Source organism: Muscardinus avellanarius, assembly GCF_963383645.1.
Source record: "Muscardinus avellanarius genome assembly, chromosome: 6".
Taxonomy (NCBI): domain Eukaryota; kingdom Metazoa; phylum Chordata; class Mammalia; order Rodentia; family Gliridae; genus Muscardinus; species Muscardinus avellanarius.
This window is the reverse complement of record NC_137791.1, coordinates 117,670,564-117,687,828: the sequence shown is the minus strand read 5'-3', so window position 1 is coordinate 117,687,828 and position 17,265 is coordinate 117,670,564. Positions and strand designations below refer to the sequence as shown.

At 35.8% G+C, this 17,265-nt stretch overlaps 1 protein-coding gene across 2 annotated transcripts in view; it reads left to right on the top strand.

The window, feature by feature from the left end:
- The window catches only part of STIM2 (stromal interaction molecule 2), a gene marked incomplete at its 3' end in the record, with an annotated part of 138,816 nt that overhangs the window by 88,677 nt on the left and 32,874 nt on the right, over nucleotides 1–17,265 (top strand). The window lies entirely within an intron of this gene.

Here is a 17,265-nt window from a genome sequence, read left to right as displayed (position 1 = left end):
TTAGAAATTGGTAGAGTTGACTGTGCCTAAAAGAGAAAAATACTCCATTGATGTACTTTATGCAGAACACTTAAAAGTGATCAATTAAGTACAATTTGAACATGTACTGTGCATAAGGGTAGTCTTGCTACATCTTTCAATTCAACATCAGCTTATACGTTATTGATTACTTATTTTGCCAAAAATTGTGTTGGTTCATGGGTTGAAAAAATTTTGTTAGGCTAATAAAAATAAATGTAAACTCAGGCAAAAAACTTATTAATATAATAATGCTCCAGTGATGGAGAACGATGGTAACCCACAGGTATGTCACTGTTTTCAAATTCTTCTCAGAATTTGTTTCCAATGAAGAATTTGAGTGACAGATGTTAGTAAATATCTTAGATTTTTTTGGAAGGGAATGAACGTGAGATAGGAAAAGGGGCAAATTTAAATAGAGAGGAAGGACAAGAGATTTGTGACTTTAAAAACTGCTGCATTTTTTTGTGTGTTTTCAATGATATATTGTAAGCTTATAGAATTCTAATCTCATTGTTTTTCATGTTTTGACAAGTACCAAATATTTTGTGGCAGAATTTTAAGTATAGTGCTACAGATCTTCTACAGTGTGTAATAATAGATTTCTGTGTACTGGCTGTATACCCACTAATCCAGAGCCTGTGACCTTAGCAAACGTAAGCATATCCAGATTGTTGTGTGAGATAGTTAAAGATTGACCTGCTTTGGAAGTTGTCTAAATTTCTCTCATCTGTTTTTAATAAGCATGCTTAATTGCACAAATCTATGACGTTAGACTGCATTCTCTCTTAGTTATATAATTGAAAGCTTTGAAAGAGGGAAGTTTTAAGATAGTCAATATGTATTATAGGACTAGGTCTAGATTCTTTTAATGGTTCTTAGAAATGTCCAGTGAAGATGGACATGGTGGCGCACACCATGAATGAAGTAATCATTCCAGTTTCTAATGGAACCTGCACTGTATTAAATACTAAAGGCTAAATTTATTACAAAACTCAAAGCTTAATAAATTCCTGTGCCTAACTGATTGTACAGCATGCTTTGCTGAGTGGCTTGAAAGTATAGAGTATCTTTTTTTTTTTTTTTTACTACGTAAGTTTAAAATCTGATTAGTTTTTTATCTTAGTAATTTTTTTTCTCCCCAGTGGAGAGATTCAAATTCAAGTAGTGGGAAACTTTGTTGTAAGGATGCTCATTCATCAGTGGTTTGATTGATTGCAAGTGACAAAATCTGACTCACTCATTCTTTAAGTTTTCAAGAATTTATTTAGTTCTTTCTGTGAGATTGGCAGTATCCTAGACACTGAGGATAGAATACTTAAGAAAATAGATATCCTGCCCTTATGGAGTTAATACCTTTTAGGGACATGTGACAGGAACTAGTTAAGTTGCTAAGGCTGGTTACAAACTTTCAATTCTTCTGTCTCAGTAACTCTGATAGCAGGAGGTAGATAGGATGTGAAGAAAGTTTTTTTTATATTTTTAAAGATGAGATGTTTTATAATGTGTTTATATATTAATAGAATGATATAGTTAAATAATCAATAAAGGAACAGATCCAGTTATCCTTATTTAATAGAAAAGTGCATGTATATAGCCAGGGACTTAATCTGCACTGGTCCAGCTTTTTTGGGGATTTTATTACCTCTGGCTGTTTTCTAGACTAGGTATAAATTATAAATTCCCTTTTTATAATTTATATATTTATAAAGGGCAGTTAAAAATTTCCCTTTTTCCAGGATTATGACCAAAGAAAAATAGGAATCTTCTCTACCTTTTCTATTTGGAAAAATGCCAAAAAGTAATTGACTTGTGTCATGTAGGCAAACCTAGACCTCTCTTAGTGACCTAAGATGAGTCCTTCAGTTTGCTTCTTACCCGTCTCCTTCCCCTAGGGGATTAAGAAGCTTGTCTTAAAGAAGGCAGGGAGAGGGGGGCACCTAGTAGCTAGCCAGCCACTACAGACTGATGAGAAAGAGAAACTAGACTGTGGGAAGAAAAACCTGCGATTATTTCATACCCAAGGGTGGGTGGGAGGGTGGGGGTCTGGCAGCCTGGGTCACGTGATAAAAATATAGCTGTTCTTTTAGAATAATCGGTTACGTTCTTGACACTTGCAGCTCAAAACTGAGGAACAAGAAATAGTTTTTTTTTTTAAAAATGGGCTTCTTTAGGTTCAACTCTGAATTTTATTATAATTGAGTCTCATTTTCCAAATAAAGATATTTTATTAAATCTCATTTTGTGCCGGGCGTGGTGGCGCACGCTTGTAATCCCCGCGCTTGGGAGGCTGAGACAGGAGGATCGCGCAGGTTCGAAGCCAGCCGCACGCGCTGGCTTAGGAGACCCTGTTTCCAAATAAAAATGTAAAAATAGTTCTGGGAGTGTAGCCCAGAAGTAGAAGGGCTTCCAGGAACCCCAGTACCACCAAAAAAAAAAAAAAAAAAAAAAAAATCTCATTTTGTTATTTTAATGAAGTAAGCCAATATAACTCTTTACCTACTGAAAACTTCCAAAATATTTCTGGCTATTACAGATATTTACTACTGTTTGGCACTTTCTATTTTAACTAGGTGAAAATCTAGCTGAGTTCACTTGGAGTCACTAGACATGTCTATACTGTGAAAAATGAAACAGTGTATTTATTTATTTATTTATTTTTGGTGGTACTGGGGTTCCTGGAAACCCTTCTACCTCTGGACTACACTCCAAGACCTATTTTTATACCTCTTTTTTTTTTTTTTTTTGGAAACAGGGTCTCTTAAGCCAGCGGGGCTGGCTTTGAACCTGCGCGCCCCTCCTGTCTCTGCCTCCCAAATGTGGGGATTACAAGCGTGCACCACCACACCCCGTGAAACAGTGTATTTTTAAAAGCATCATTGGAGGAGTTTAAAGTGGCAAAACCTAGGCACTTCATGCTGAGTTGGTGTGGAAATCTTGAGAAGAGATGCTTTCCAAATATCTGTGAATTCAAGGAATAGGTGTTTTTTGGCCTATGACCTAAACAGTACCAAAAGGCAAATAGTATTTATCGCACTTAGTAATAACCAAAAATATCAACTATGGTTATACTTTAGAACATAAGAACATGGAAGGTTTTTGCAGTGCTATGTTCTTATGCTGTACTAGAGTTGTGGCATTTGGGTTACTGGTCAATTGTACCACATAATACCCTCTCAGGAGGGAAAAGGGACAGCTATAAAATTAGAATTAGTATTATGGTTTATATTAGAGTGTCCCCCTCTACCTCACCAGCCATGCTGGAGGTGAGCTTGGCTGTCGAGAGGTCCCTGGGGGTGTGGCCTTGGTCTCTCTTCACCTGGTTGGATTTCTTGCTTTCATCCTCTGATATGAGAGCACAACCCTTGTGTTCCCTCCCTTTCACTCTTCTCCCCTCCTCTCTGCACCATTCCCCAAGCCCCACAAACGTAACCTGGTCTAACATAGACTGAACTCCTGAAATTTCTAGAACTATGAGCAAATAAATCTTTCTTTCTCTAAGTTGTCATCAGGTTCTTTTTGGGCTATAGCAGTGAGAATGCTTATTGAAAAAGTGATGATTAGAATTAAGATTTATAAATCAGAGAATTATCTAGAAGAGTATTCCTTTATGAAATTATAAAAATTTTACTAAATTTATAAGTAGTTATAGATGATATAATCTAGGGAAAGCCATATTTTATATTGCTGTACTATAAGAAAGGTACTTTGATAATTTACAGTGCTATCACCATTTTCTTCATTTGTTAATAAAGACTTGATTCACATTTTTTTTTAAACTAATTCAATGTCATTGGGAACATTTTTCATTTTTCTTTATATTAGTAGGAAGCAAGGATTAGAATTCTGAAAAGTCAGGTCAGTACAATATTTATGTTAGTTGAATTTGTTTAGACTGAAAGCATGCATAATGGCAAATAATAACTTTGTATTTGTTTTCTAAAGTATAAAATATTATTTTGTAAGTAAATTGGTTAGACCGGATTTAAAGGTCACTTTTTCATTTTTAGTTTATTGACACTTTTATTAAAACAAGTAATCAAGATGATCAAGTATTTTGTTTGTGTGGAATATCAAGTACAAGAAGGGAAATTCATAATTGAGAAGGATTCTGAATTTAATTATTTGATAAAAACTTGTTGGTTTCTCTCCAAGACTGTTTTTACCAGAGTAAACAGAATTACTTTCTTTCACATTGGTACAGCTGGGAGCCTGAGAAAAAATTAAGAGAGACTATTTCTGGATCTTGAAAATAAATCAGTTGTAAGACAATAAAGAAATGCAAAGAAATAGAACTCAGAATTATTGAGGTAGGTAGTTAGAAAAGGCAAAAACAATCTTAAGTCAGATTGAGAGGAGATTATTTTCTGCTCCAGCCTATAAAAGTTGAGAAATAGTAAAGATTAAAATGTTTTAGTAATTTAGACCAGTGTGACTTACCATGTTCCTAAAAAGACTACTAAAATTTCAAGTTAATTCTAGTTGTAAAGTCAAGAAAAGGATGTTTTCCTTTAAAGTCTAGTTTTCAGATTATTATAAATATTTTTATACTGGTTCATTGGCTTTTTACTACATAAACATCATAAATCCATGAGAGAAACTTTCTAATGTTGTGTATTTGAGTCTTACATCTTTCCAACTTATTACTAAATGAGTATTGAACAAGCATTAAACATGTATGTGTTCAAAGGCCTCTCATCTTTTAATTACTGATACCTAAAAAAATTCCATAGTATAGCTACACTTTCCCAGATAGACAGTATCTCACAGTGAGTGGAGAGCATAAAGCTTGGCTGCCTGTATTCAAGCCTCTGAATAATACTTGTGACCTCGGTTAACTTAATCTCTCTGCTCCTAACTATCCTCATTTGTAAAATACAACTTATAATAGTATTTCCCTTAGGGGGTTGTTAAGGATTCAGTGATCTAATAAGTAGAGCTTAGAATAATGATCTAATAAGTAGAGCTTAGGACATTTCTTGGTGGCTAATAGAGATCTAGTGTTTGCTATTATCATCAGTGTTGTTAAAAGATTACTTTGCTGAAGAAAACCAAAAGCTACAAAGTAAAGAGAAATTGACAATAATCTCTGCCTATATTACCAACTACAAAATTTTTGTTTTTTAAATTTTAATTTCTTAATGAAAGTGAGTTCACATTTAGAGAAAAGTTGAAGGACCAGAACAAAATCTCCATTATGTATATATTACATGCATTTTTATTTGTTCAGATCACTCCCTCAGTTCTTTTGTCATTTGTCCTAATAATGACCTTTTAAAGCTAAAGATTCCAAAATTAAAATAAACCTATCTCTAATTTTGTTCCATCTGAAACAATTCCTGGTGGTTTTCTAGACTTTCCTGATTTGGGCTTAGTAATCTTAAAAAAAAAGGTCATTTTTATAGACTATATCTAAATTAGGGTTTGATATATTTATATAATAAGACCCAGTTATACATTTGAGAATAGAAAGATTTTCTTTCTTCCCTTTTTATTTTTTTGGTACTTGGGATTGAACCCAGGGGCATTTTACCTCCGATCTACACCCTAAGCCCTGTTTTTTATTCTTTATTTTGAAATAGAAGTCTCACTAAGTTGCAGAGGGCCTTACTAAGTAGCGGAGGTCAGCCATGAAGCTGCGATTCTCCTGACTCAGCCTCCTAAGTACTGGTATTACAAGTGTGCAGCACCACTCACGGCAGGATAGAAAGATTTCCAGAGGAATGATTATTCTCATTTATCTTTCTCTGTAGCACATGGTGTCAATTTGTTTTAATAACAGCAGTGTTACCTTGGTGACTTGATGAAGATCATGCCAGCTATGTTTCTGTATTTAGAAAGTTACTTTTGTCCCCCTTTATAATTAATGCATACTTTTTTTGGTAGAGAGATACTTGGAGACTTTAAAAAATCACATTCCTCCTATCACTTTACCCACTAATTGTAGCATTCTTGGATCTTTCTTGCTTGAGTTATTCTTTATTTTGATGATTGTCAATGACAGTTTTTCAGATTCCATCATTTCTTCTATTTATGAGTTGATATTCTAAAATAAGGTATTTAAACAGATACACTGTCAACATCTTGTGAAGGTGGTAGGAGATAGCAGACATATTTTGAAACTAGAAATTGGTGAAATATTGTCTCAATCTTATGACTACTTAGAAAATTGATGTACTTATTTATCTCACTGTAGACCTGAGGTCCTGTTTTTATTTTGTGGATTTTAATTTGTTATTTGCATTATGATTTTGATGCTCAAATTTGTCCCAAATTTGTCCCAAATTTCAAGCTCGTTTCTATCCTTTGTTATATCTCTCATTTTTTGAGCATTTTCTTACTTCCTGGTATATAAAAATATACAGGCTCATTGTGTTATTTTCCTGGAAACAGCCACTTTTCCAAGAGTCTGATTACTTTTAGTGTGGTGATATTTAGAAACCAAAATTCTAGCAAGAATGTTCATTGCTACTAAGATATTGTTCTCAGTCCTTCTGAATAGACTGGGAAAACACACACACACACACACACACACACACACACACACACACACACACACACAATTTCTTTTTTTTTCTGTTAAAAACCATGAATTCATATTGACACTTTATACCACCAATTTCAGTTCAGCAGTACTGGGTTGATTCTGTCTTAACCTTTTCTTCTGTATGCACCTCCCTTTACTGACAATGAAACACCTGGCCCTCTTACCTCCAGTGTATTTTCCTACTTAATAGTTCTACCTGCACATAATCAGTTTCCTGGCCCTGTTGGGCTGCTGCCCCATTTCAGGCCCTGCCGTGTGCGGGCCTCTGCTTTTGTAGAGCTGGTCATTTAGTGTCCACGTTATGTAGACTCTGGTCCCTCTCTTCTCATCTTTCTATGGTACTCGGCTACTCCTGGGCATTGAAAGGCTTTTCAAATGAATCTGAGAATTGAAAAATAGCTTTGGAGAATGAATCCATCACAGTGAATTTATTTTTATTACTGAAGCACATTATTTACATTTTTCTTCTCACATAACTCAAGCCACTAACAAAAGTGTCCCCTGTGAATAAGGAAGCCTATTCAGTAACTTGATATTTTAAGCACATTGTGTCAATTTGCTTTAATAAGAGTAGTGTTATTAAATTGTTATAGTAGTCACAAATAAGTGAGTTTTTTTCTAGAACTTGTTTTGCCATTAGTAATATTGATCACCATTATATATACTAAATGAAGCTTAAGTTGGAAAATGCTATATATACCTAGTAAATGTCACAAATAGTATTTATGTACTGTTAGATTTTTAAGAGTAATCTGTAACTGGAGATTAAACGGAATTTTTCTGAGTATAATTACCTTGAAAATAATTTTGTTCTTGTTTAACATATTCTTTGGAAAATAGCATTTTCTTCATTTTATGAAGGTTAGTCACGCATTTGAGAGTTTGTTCCTTTATCTAAAATGTCACCAAGAGCCGGGTGTGGTGGCGCACGCTTGTAATCCCCGCACCTGGGAGGCAGAGACAGGAGGATCGCACAGGTTCAAAGCCAGCCTTGCTGGCTTAAGAGACCCTGTTTCCAAATAAAAATATAAAAAATAGGTGTCTGGGAGTGTAGCCCAGAGGTAGAAGGGTTTCCAGAAATCCCAGTACCACCAAAAAAAAAAAAAAAAAAAAAAGTCACCAAGAGAATAAATGAAGGGTGCCATTTTTCTGGTAGCATTGATTAGCAGAATCATTTTGTCATCCATTCACTCATCTACAAATACTGAGTTCTTTCTGTGTACATACCAGACAGTACACATTTTTAAAAATCATGTAGTACTCCTGTATTTTTAACATACTGAGAAAAAAGAAATGAATAAGAAATATTATCCTCAACAGAACTTCCTTTGATATGTAATACTACTTTTTCTGGTGTTAGCGATTGAACCCATTGCTTCAAACATGCTAGGTAAGCACTCTGCCACTGAACTATACTCCCAGCCCATTTCTGTCTTATTTTGGATGTCTCCAAGTTGCACAGGCTGGCCTAGAACTTGGTGCCCTCTTCTTACATCCTCCTGAGTAGTTGGGATTACAGGTGTGTGCCACCATGCCTGGCTGTGTGAAATATTTCCTTCATTCTCAGTTGAGTACACTCACACACACACACACACACACACACACACACACACACACACACACACACACACACAGTGAGAGAGAGAGAGAGAGAGAGAGAGAGAGAGACAGACAGACAGACAGACAGACAGACAAACAACGAACCAGAGATTAAGTTGGGGTGGGGAGAGAAGGAACTAGAGGTTAAGTCAGTATGTTCTAAGGTGATACATTTCTTCAGTGACACCCATAATGAGATGTCAAGGAAAACTTGATTGAAACATTTTGTTTCCTGCTACTCTCCAATAATTTGTAAAGAAATCATATTCCTAGAATTTTTTTTTTTTTTTTTGGTGGTACTGGGGATGGAGCCCTTCTAACTCCAGGCTATACTCCCACACCTATTTTATATTTTTATTCGGAAACGGTCTTTTAAGTCAGCAAGGGTGGCTTTGAACCTGCGTGATCCTCCTGTCTCCACCTCCCAAGCACACGGGGATTACAAGCGTGAGCCACCACACCCGGCCTATTATTTTTTAATTGCACAATATTTCTGTTTGTGTGGTTGTTATATATTTTTATTGTTTTTATTATGATGACATTTATTACTTTTATTATAAATTTTTTCAGTAGAGCACATTTGTAAAAATAATTTTTACATACATTTTGTTGGTTAATCTTCACAATTTTGGGACTCAATACTTCTGCATTTTCTATTTGTAAAATACATCTTTCTTATCCTCACCATCTTCATGGGACTAGGTGTTGATAATACACTTAGTTTAAATGATAATAAAATTGCAGCTTATAATAGAAAAGGTAATAAAGCCTTCCCTTAGTGTTTTCTGACCTTCTATTAGGAATAAAACACCCTGGTAATTTTTTTTATTTTCTAAATATCCAGGCACGTGCCAACATGTACCTAGTATCTCTAAAAATTGCATGCAGTTCTTGTGTGATAACAATGTAGGAACTCATGAGCAAAATATTGGTACAACTACTAATATCTGAACTTCCCAAGTCCAGGGTGTGGCTTTAGATGTACAAATATAGCATGTTGCAGGAATTTAGTCCATGTTACAAAGACATGCTCTGCTGACCAATGTGAAAATGGGAGGCCCACATTCTGGCACAGTTCTAAAGATAAGCCTGTCTTGACTCTGCTGAGCAGCTGATCATCTGAAATCTCTCTTAGAAGTGACACCACAGAGCCTTGTGAAACCACTAAAGACAAAATGGGGAGGCCCAAGACGTCTTTAAGTTTTTACATTTAAAAACTATTTTCTTTCATGTTTATATTACATATACTTAAAATTTCATTATCAAAGCCCTACTATATCACACCTTAAGTTAATTGACTTTTTTCTGTGAAAAAGTGTCTGTGAGCATAAAGAGAATTCTTGATGTTTTTTTAAACGTGGAATTCTCAATTTGAAATGGACTTTACCTGTGGTGAGTTTTAGTATATATTATTTTAGAATATAATATTTTATATAAATTGCCAAAATTTCAGTTTTTAAGAGGGTAAATTTTTAGATCATATATCAGAAGTCTTAACTTCTTTTTATTATTTCTTATGGTGAACTTTATTTTTTAAAATTTTTATATGTTCATTATGGTCATAAATCTTAATGGGGTACAAGCTGGTGGAGGCATACATGCATACATTACATAATTGGTTTCTTTTGTTAATAATGTTTGTTCTTTATTTCCCCTTTTTGGTCCTTTTCTAACCTTTTGGTTTTTATAAAGGATGTTTTCATGCTCTAATACAAAGTGTATTTAACTGTATTTATTCACTACTGTTCTATCTCATGATGTCAGAAGTTAATTTAAAATAACTATTATGCAGCTGGGTGTGGTCGTGCACACTGGTAATCCTAGTATCAGGAGGCTGAGTCTGGAGAATTGCAGTTCATGACAGCCTCAGCTACTTAGTGAGGCCCTGTTTCAAAATAAAGAATAAAATATAGGAGCCCGGTGTGGTGGCGCGTGCTTGTAAATCCCATCATTTGGGAGGCTGAGACCGGAGGATTGTGGTTTGTGGACAGCCTCAGCTACTGAGGTCCTCCGCAACTCAGTGAGATCCTGTTTCAAAATAAAGAATAAAAAATTGGGCAGGGGCTATAGATCAGAGGTCGAATGCTCCTGGGTTTGATCCCCAGACCCACACACACACAAAATATTATGCCAATTGCTTTTTTTTTTTTGCGGGTTTGGGGATGAAACCCAGGGGCATTTGACCTCCTAGCTACACCTTCTGCCCTATTTTTTATTCTTTATTTTTGAAACAGAGTCTCACTAAGTTGCAGAGGGCCTCACTAAGTAGCTGAGGCTGTCTGCGAACCACAATCCTTCGGTCTCCGTGTCCGGAATGCTGGGATTATAAGTGGGTGGCATCATGCCTGGCTAATTGCTTCTTAATATTAAGACAGATGGTACAAATATTTCTTTAATCATAAATTTAGGATGTTGCAATTAAATAGCAAGAGAGCTATAAAATAAAATGTAAAATAAATGTAGTGTGTAGATCTCTTATATCCAAGCTCTGCCACAGCTGATGGTGAATTTGGCTGTATTTTTAAATTTTCTCACAATGCAGAGGAAGAGAAAGAGAAGGAAGAGAAACATGATAGTTAAGAGTTGAGACTTTTAAGTCCGTAGTAGTTTTGAATCCCATTTTTACTATTTACTTGTTATGTGAATTTGAATAGGCATTCCTTATACTCTCTGGGCCACAGCTTCTTAATTTGTAAACTAAGGATTACTTCTTATTACTTAAAATATTACTTCTTTTTAAATTTATGTGGATCATATTGAAAGTAGCATATATTCAGACTGTGCTTGGTGTCCCCTCCCACCCCCCACTTCCCCTTCCCCCCTCCCAACAATGAGTGTCCAGGTTGGCCATGCTACATTCATACTTTTACACATATTCAGATGTAGCTCCTCCATTAATCAACCTCAGCCTTCTTCATCTCCTAATATTACTTCTTACTGAGAGAATTTCATGAAATTGTAGAATTGCAAAGTGCTCATAAAATGTTAGCTACTATTATAAATATATCTACATTTTGTAAACTAAGGATTATAATATTGCTTCTTATTACTTAAAATATTTTTTAATTTATGTGGATCATATTGAAAATAGCATATAATAGTACACAAAATGCCTTATAATTAGAAATTGTTTTTCCTCAGTATTTAATATCTATCAGGATTTTTTTAGAGTAGCATGTATTTTTATTTTTATTAAATATAACATGGATATTTTTATGGCTATATTTCACTAAGCTGTTTTGTATTTTTAATATAGGTCTGTAATTTAATACAGGTATATGGGTAGGTAGACTGAGTACACTGGTTTTATGTGATTGCTTTTAACAGATGAAAAGAACAAGTAAACATATATTTTAAACTTTATGTTTCACATTGATTTGAGAATATCAGGTTTGGTAAAAATAAACAGGACTGTCTGGCAACACACAAATTCTCATTCTATTGTCCACATCTATAACCACATGGCTATAAATTGGTGCTTATAGGCCCATATGTTTCTATGATTCTGGTCTGGAATCAAGGAGTCTCCATTGCTGATTTGAAATTATATATTGTGAAAATAGTATTGTTTGTCTTTCACACAACTGTGGGATAGCAAGTAGACAATTAAAAAGTCAAACTTTTTTTCCCTTAAGGATGAAAAAGTCAGGTACACATTCAGCTAATACTTAAATGCAACTTTATGCTAGGTCAATACTGCTTGTCTTAGGGAAGCTCAGGATATAGTAGGGACATAGAATGTTAGCAAATAGTTACAAAATAAGGTAGCACATATGCTGGGCCATGTGGTAGAGATCGTACTGTAGAACTTGGAGAGTGGGGTGGGCGTGTGAAGAGAGCATGTTCAGCTACTGCATTTCATCTAGTTATAACGCAGCCGCACAACTGAGTGTGCCCCTGTGCTGTCTCATTCTTTAGGAGGCTTCTTCTCCTGGGCGGTCATAGGAATGCCAGTTTCCTTACTTCTCTGCTGGTGTTATAGCTAGCACTTCTGACTCTTCATTCCCCTCATTACTAACATTGTACTATTTTCAAAAAGCCTTCCTTCCTTCCTTCTTTTCTTCCTTTCTTCCTTCTTTTCTTCCTATACTAGGGATGGAACTCAGGGGCATTCTACCTCTGAGCTAAACCCCCAACCCTATTTTATTCTTTTATTTTTAAATAGGATCTCACTAAGTTGCAGAAGGCCTCACTAAGTTGCTGAGGCTGGCTGTGAACCTGCAATCCTCCTGTCTCAGCTTACCAAGTACTGGGATTACAGGCATGCACCAGTGTGCTCTGCTAAAAGCTTTCATTTCTTAAGGCTAGTTTTCTTCATCTTTCAAGTGTCATTCCAAAAATATATACGTAGTAGGATTGACAGTAGAAAGTAAGAGAGGAAGAAAGGGGTGCTGTTTTGGGGCAGAATCAGGAATCTCAATTCCTCTTATGAAAATTGCTCTTTTAGTAGCTAGAAACAGGGATGATGAAAAGGAGAATCTTCATCTTCCTTCTGTTCTTGTGAAAGTCCACAAAATGTGTGTCCTTCCATATCTTCCATTCCCACACCCCTGCATCTTCTGAAGTTTGGGTTCCATTCACCATCCATTCTTTACTCTCTGCTGTCCTTCCCATCCCCTTTGCTGTAGAGATCTTTTCCAGTTATAACTCCACTGCTGATTTGAAATTTTGTTTCAGGCTATATTAGACACCCTTTCCCATGTTGTAGGAGTCTCCTCCTTGATGAGGAACTAAGATAGCTCCATTGAATTCTTCCGGGCTTCAGTGTGTATGGACCTGATGTCTGAAGGACATCTTAAGTCCATTAATGCAATCACCTATGGCAAACTGCTCATTTATAACATTTAACTCTTGTGTACAATCAGTACTAGATGTCTGGATGGTTTGTTTCAAAGAAAAAGTATTTCAAATTTTAGAGTTAGTGAGCTGCTCTCAATCAGAAGCCACTTAATTGACAGTAACCAAATCAGAGTTCATATTCTAGCTCTCTCAGTTATTAGATGTGTGTGGCCACATGTGTGGTCACGTGGCCTCTCCTGGCCAAGATTCTTTGTGTAGATTGCACAGTAACAGCTCTCTCTCCAGGGTTGCGATAGGAGGTAAGTGAACATACATGTAAAAGTGTAAATGCAAATCCTTGTATTAAAGGAATGATGCAGTGATGTTAATGGTCAGCGTTAGGTAAAGACTAAGTTCCTTCCCTTCAGGAACCTACCATCCAGAGGTTAAGTCGGGCATGGAAACATGGTCTGCGGTCAGTCCTGTGGGATATAATTGTGTAGGTGATTAAAGAACACAAAGAAGTACAACTAAAATTTAAAAGTGGTTAGATAAGGAAAACCTCCAGGAGGAATTTGATTCGAGTCATAAAGACTGAAGAACAACAAACAGGCCTGGCAAGGAAGGAAGAAAGGAATACCATGTCAGGTTGAAGAGTGGTGTGGGGAATCGGGGGATGTGGGTGCATTCAGAAGCTGAAGATGTGGCTGCAAGGATGACTGGCACATGGACCATCTATTGAAGTTGCCTAATATGATTATCAGGACCAGAGGCAATGTTATTGAACAGCATCCAACAATTCTAGAAAAAGATTTGGTCTGAAACCTGGTTTGACCATTGATTCATCTGTCACACCTAATTAAGAATTTTGCCTTCTTAAGTTTTAATTCATTATGATAATAAAAGTGCCTACTTCAAAGAGTTATTGCAGTGATTATTTTAAATAGCATTTGCAGATCTCCTGTTTTATATAGTAAATACTAATAAATGTTGTTAAGAGTTTTTGTTGCTATCCTGAAAGTTCTTGGAGTCACTTTTCTCCTCTCAGTATTCTGTAATCTACTGTTGTCTGTTAACCGTCTAGTTGGCATTGTTTTAAACACCAGCTCCTTTTTGTCATAATGAAATTATAGAGACAATTTGAATGCATTTTAAAGATGATTTAGTTCACTATTTTGTGTATTGAAAAACTGAGCCACAGTTAAATATGAATCATTGGTACAAAATAGGACCTGAATCAGGTCTCTTTCCATTCCATAGTTCTTTATATTGGTCTTGGAATAGTTTGCTAAAAATCACTGTTATAACCGCCAACTTATAAAAATCACCAACTTATAACACTGGGCAAAATATTGAGCAGAAATAGAATAAGTTAAAAATGTAGAAATTGCCTGTTTTATAGCTTTGTAGATTGCAAACTACATTTTTTTTTTTTTTTTTTTTTTTTGGTGGTATTGGGGATGGAACCCTTCTACCTCCAGGCTATACTTCCAGACCTATTTTATATTTTTATTTGGAAACAGTGTCTCTTAAGCCAGCAACGCTGGCTTCGAACCTGCGCAATCCTCCTGTCTCCACCTCCCAAGCGCGGGGATTACAAGAGTGTGCCACTACACCTGGTGTTGCAAACTACATTTTATTTTTTTAAATATTTATTTATTTATTTATTTATTTATTTATTTATTTATTTATTTATTTATTTATTTATTTCTGCGGGTCTGGGGATGGACCTCCGAGCTACACCCCCTGCCCTATTTTTTATTCTTTATTTTGAAACAGGGTCTTACTAAGTAGCGGAGGACCTCACTAAGTAACTGAGGCTGTCCGCAAATCACGATCCCCCGGTCTCAGCCTCCCAAATGCTGGGATTACAAGCGTGTGCCACCATGCCCAGCGCAAACTACATTTTAAAAAGGAATATTATATCCTTATGTGCCTGCCCTGTGATAGAAGCTTTGCTAATCAGCAGCATATGTAAAAGACCAATGGGAAGTGGGCAATAATAAACTGGTTAATTCTTAACTGAGTAACTACTTTGCTTATCAAGAATTTCTTCTGCATACAAATCTCTTTATTTGAGTCTCAATAAAATGTAAAGATTAGATTTTCATAATACTTAACAGTTAAAACATGTTCTACTTCATTTATTCAACAGCATCAACAAATAATTTGTCGAGTACCTTCTGTGTACTAAGTGCTATGGCTAATATATTGTGCAAGAAACTTATACCTTCTTCAGTGGAAGAAATAAATGTTGAAAGAATAATCCTACAAGTTAATAGTTATAATTAGTTAAATTCTATACATTACAAAATGATTTATGATCATAATAAAAGTATTTGGAAAGGCTCCCCTGAGGAATTAAAGTTTTAGCTGAGATAGGGAAGTTTAATAAAACATGTAAGCAGAGATAAGGTGGAGGGATACAAAAGGTTTCATGCTGAGAAACTAGCGTTTACAAGCTCTGAGGAACAGAGTATGATCTGTCTTTAGAACTGAACTGAAAGAAAGTCAGAGTGTTTGGGGCAGAAAAAAACTAATATAAAATGCAAGTCCTGGTCACGAGAAGTGAAGGTGTTCACTAGGCATCATTAAAAAAAAACAAAACAGACAGCAGAAGGAAACGTGAACCTACCCCCAATGTAACTCTATTCTGTCTTAGAATTTTGTTGTTATTAAGATTCATTTTTAAAGCAAAGCACTTTCAAACCATTATACTGCTATTGTATATTAGGTAGAGCAATACTAAGATTTGGGCAGTCTAAATATATATTCTTTTGCATTTTCTTCCTTTCTTTACTATCTCATTGGGAAATGAGGGACTATTTTGATATGCTAGAGTAGTTCTATCAGGGACTTTCACTATTGAACATTCAGAGAAATGAAAGCTCTTATCCTGTTTTTTTGGCTCAGTTTTCCTGGTGGGTATGTGAGGTGCAGCTGTGCTGTGGGTTTCTTGGCAGGCAAGACAGGGCAATACTCAGTGCAGCTAATCTTGAATAGGAAGAAGCTTAAGAGTAAAAAGGCTACTTTGAATGTATTAAATTCAGTGGAAAGCACTGGAACCTGGACTTCTAGCTGGTATCTTCGCTTATTTGGCTAAATGGATACAGTAGCCTCAGGCCTATTGCTAGATTTTATGGCAGGAATGCATAAAGGAGGCATAAAGGAGAGAACATTTAAAAATTTAAGCTTTGTCATATAATAACTTTATCACTTGCCGCATACAGCTTTCCCTGCCCTCCGCCGTGAAACTGGGGGTTGAACCCAGGGGCATTCTACCTCTGAGCTACACCCCCATCCCGATTTTTTATTCTTACTTTTGAAACAGGGTCTAAGTTGCGGAGGCCCTCATTAAGTAGCTAAGGCTGGCTGTGAACCTGGATCTCTTGTCTCAGCCTCCCAAGTACTGGGATTACCAGCGTGCGCCACCATGCCTGGCTTCACATACAGTTTTTTATTTTTTTATTTTTTGGTGGTACTGGGATTCCTGGAAGGCCTTCTACCTCTGGGCTACACTCCCAAACCTATTTTATACTTTTTATTTGGAAACAGGGTCTATTAAGCCAGCACGGCTAGCTTCAAACCTGCGTGATCTTCCTGTCTCCGCCTCCCAAGCGTGGGGATTACAAGCGTGCGCCACCACTCCTAGCCACATACAGTTTTTAATGAGATTTTTGTTAGTTAATTGTTTGTGGTTTACGTAATTTTTTTTTCTCCAAAGAACATGTAATGAAAAAGGCAGATTGTGAGAAGCAAGTTTTGCATGCAAATGTGAATTTAGAATTTTTTGTAGCTTATCAGAAAGATCTTTCTCGAGGTCTGTTTACATACAAATGGATTCCCAGAACTTTTATTGCACAGTTGTTTTCTTCGCTCTCCTTCTTCATCTTGTGTGGTCTACAAACCCATCATTTGCCCAAATCCTCAAATTAAATGTGGACATCATGGAACTTTGCAGGATAAACTTATTATTGCCCTTTGTATTGCCCTTTGTATTCTCTAAGAAGCAAAAACCTCTGAATTATATCTAGTGGCTAATTTCATGATTATATTTTTATTACTTAATATCAGTGTTTTCAGAGTAGTATAGAGGCATTTGTGGTTAGTTTAGCTGAGTTCAAATCCAGTCCTGCCATGAACTGTCTTGTTATCATTCACTTCCCAGTTTCTTATTTCCAAAATGGAAATAGTCATGTTAGCATCTTATTTTGTATATAAGTAAAAGCTGAAAGAAAAAATTCATATATAGGGCTTAATTCAAAATAAATATCCAGAGGAGAGATGTTAGTTATCTTGTTCCTGGTTTAGGTTCAGTTTCC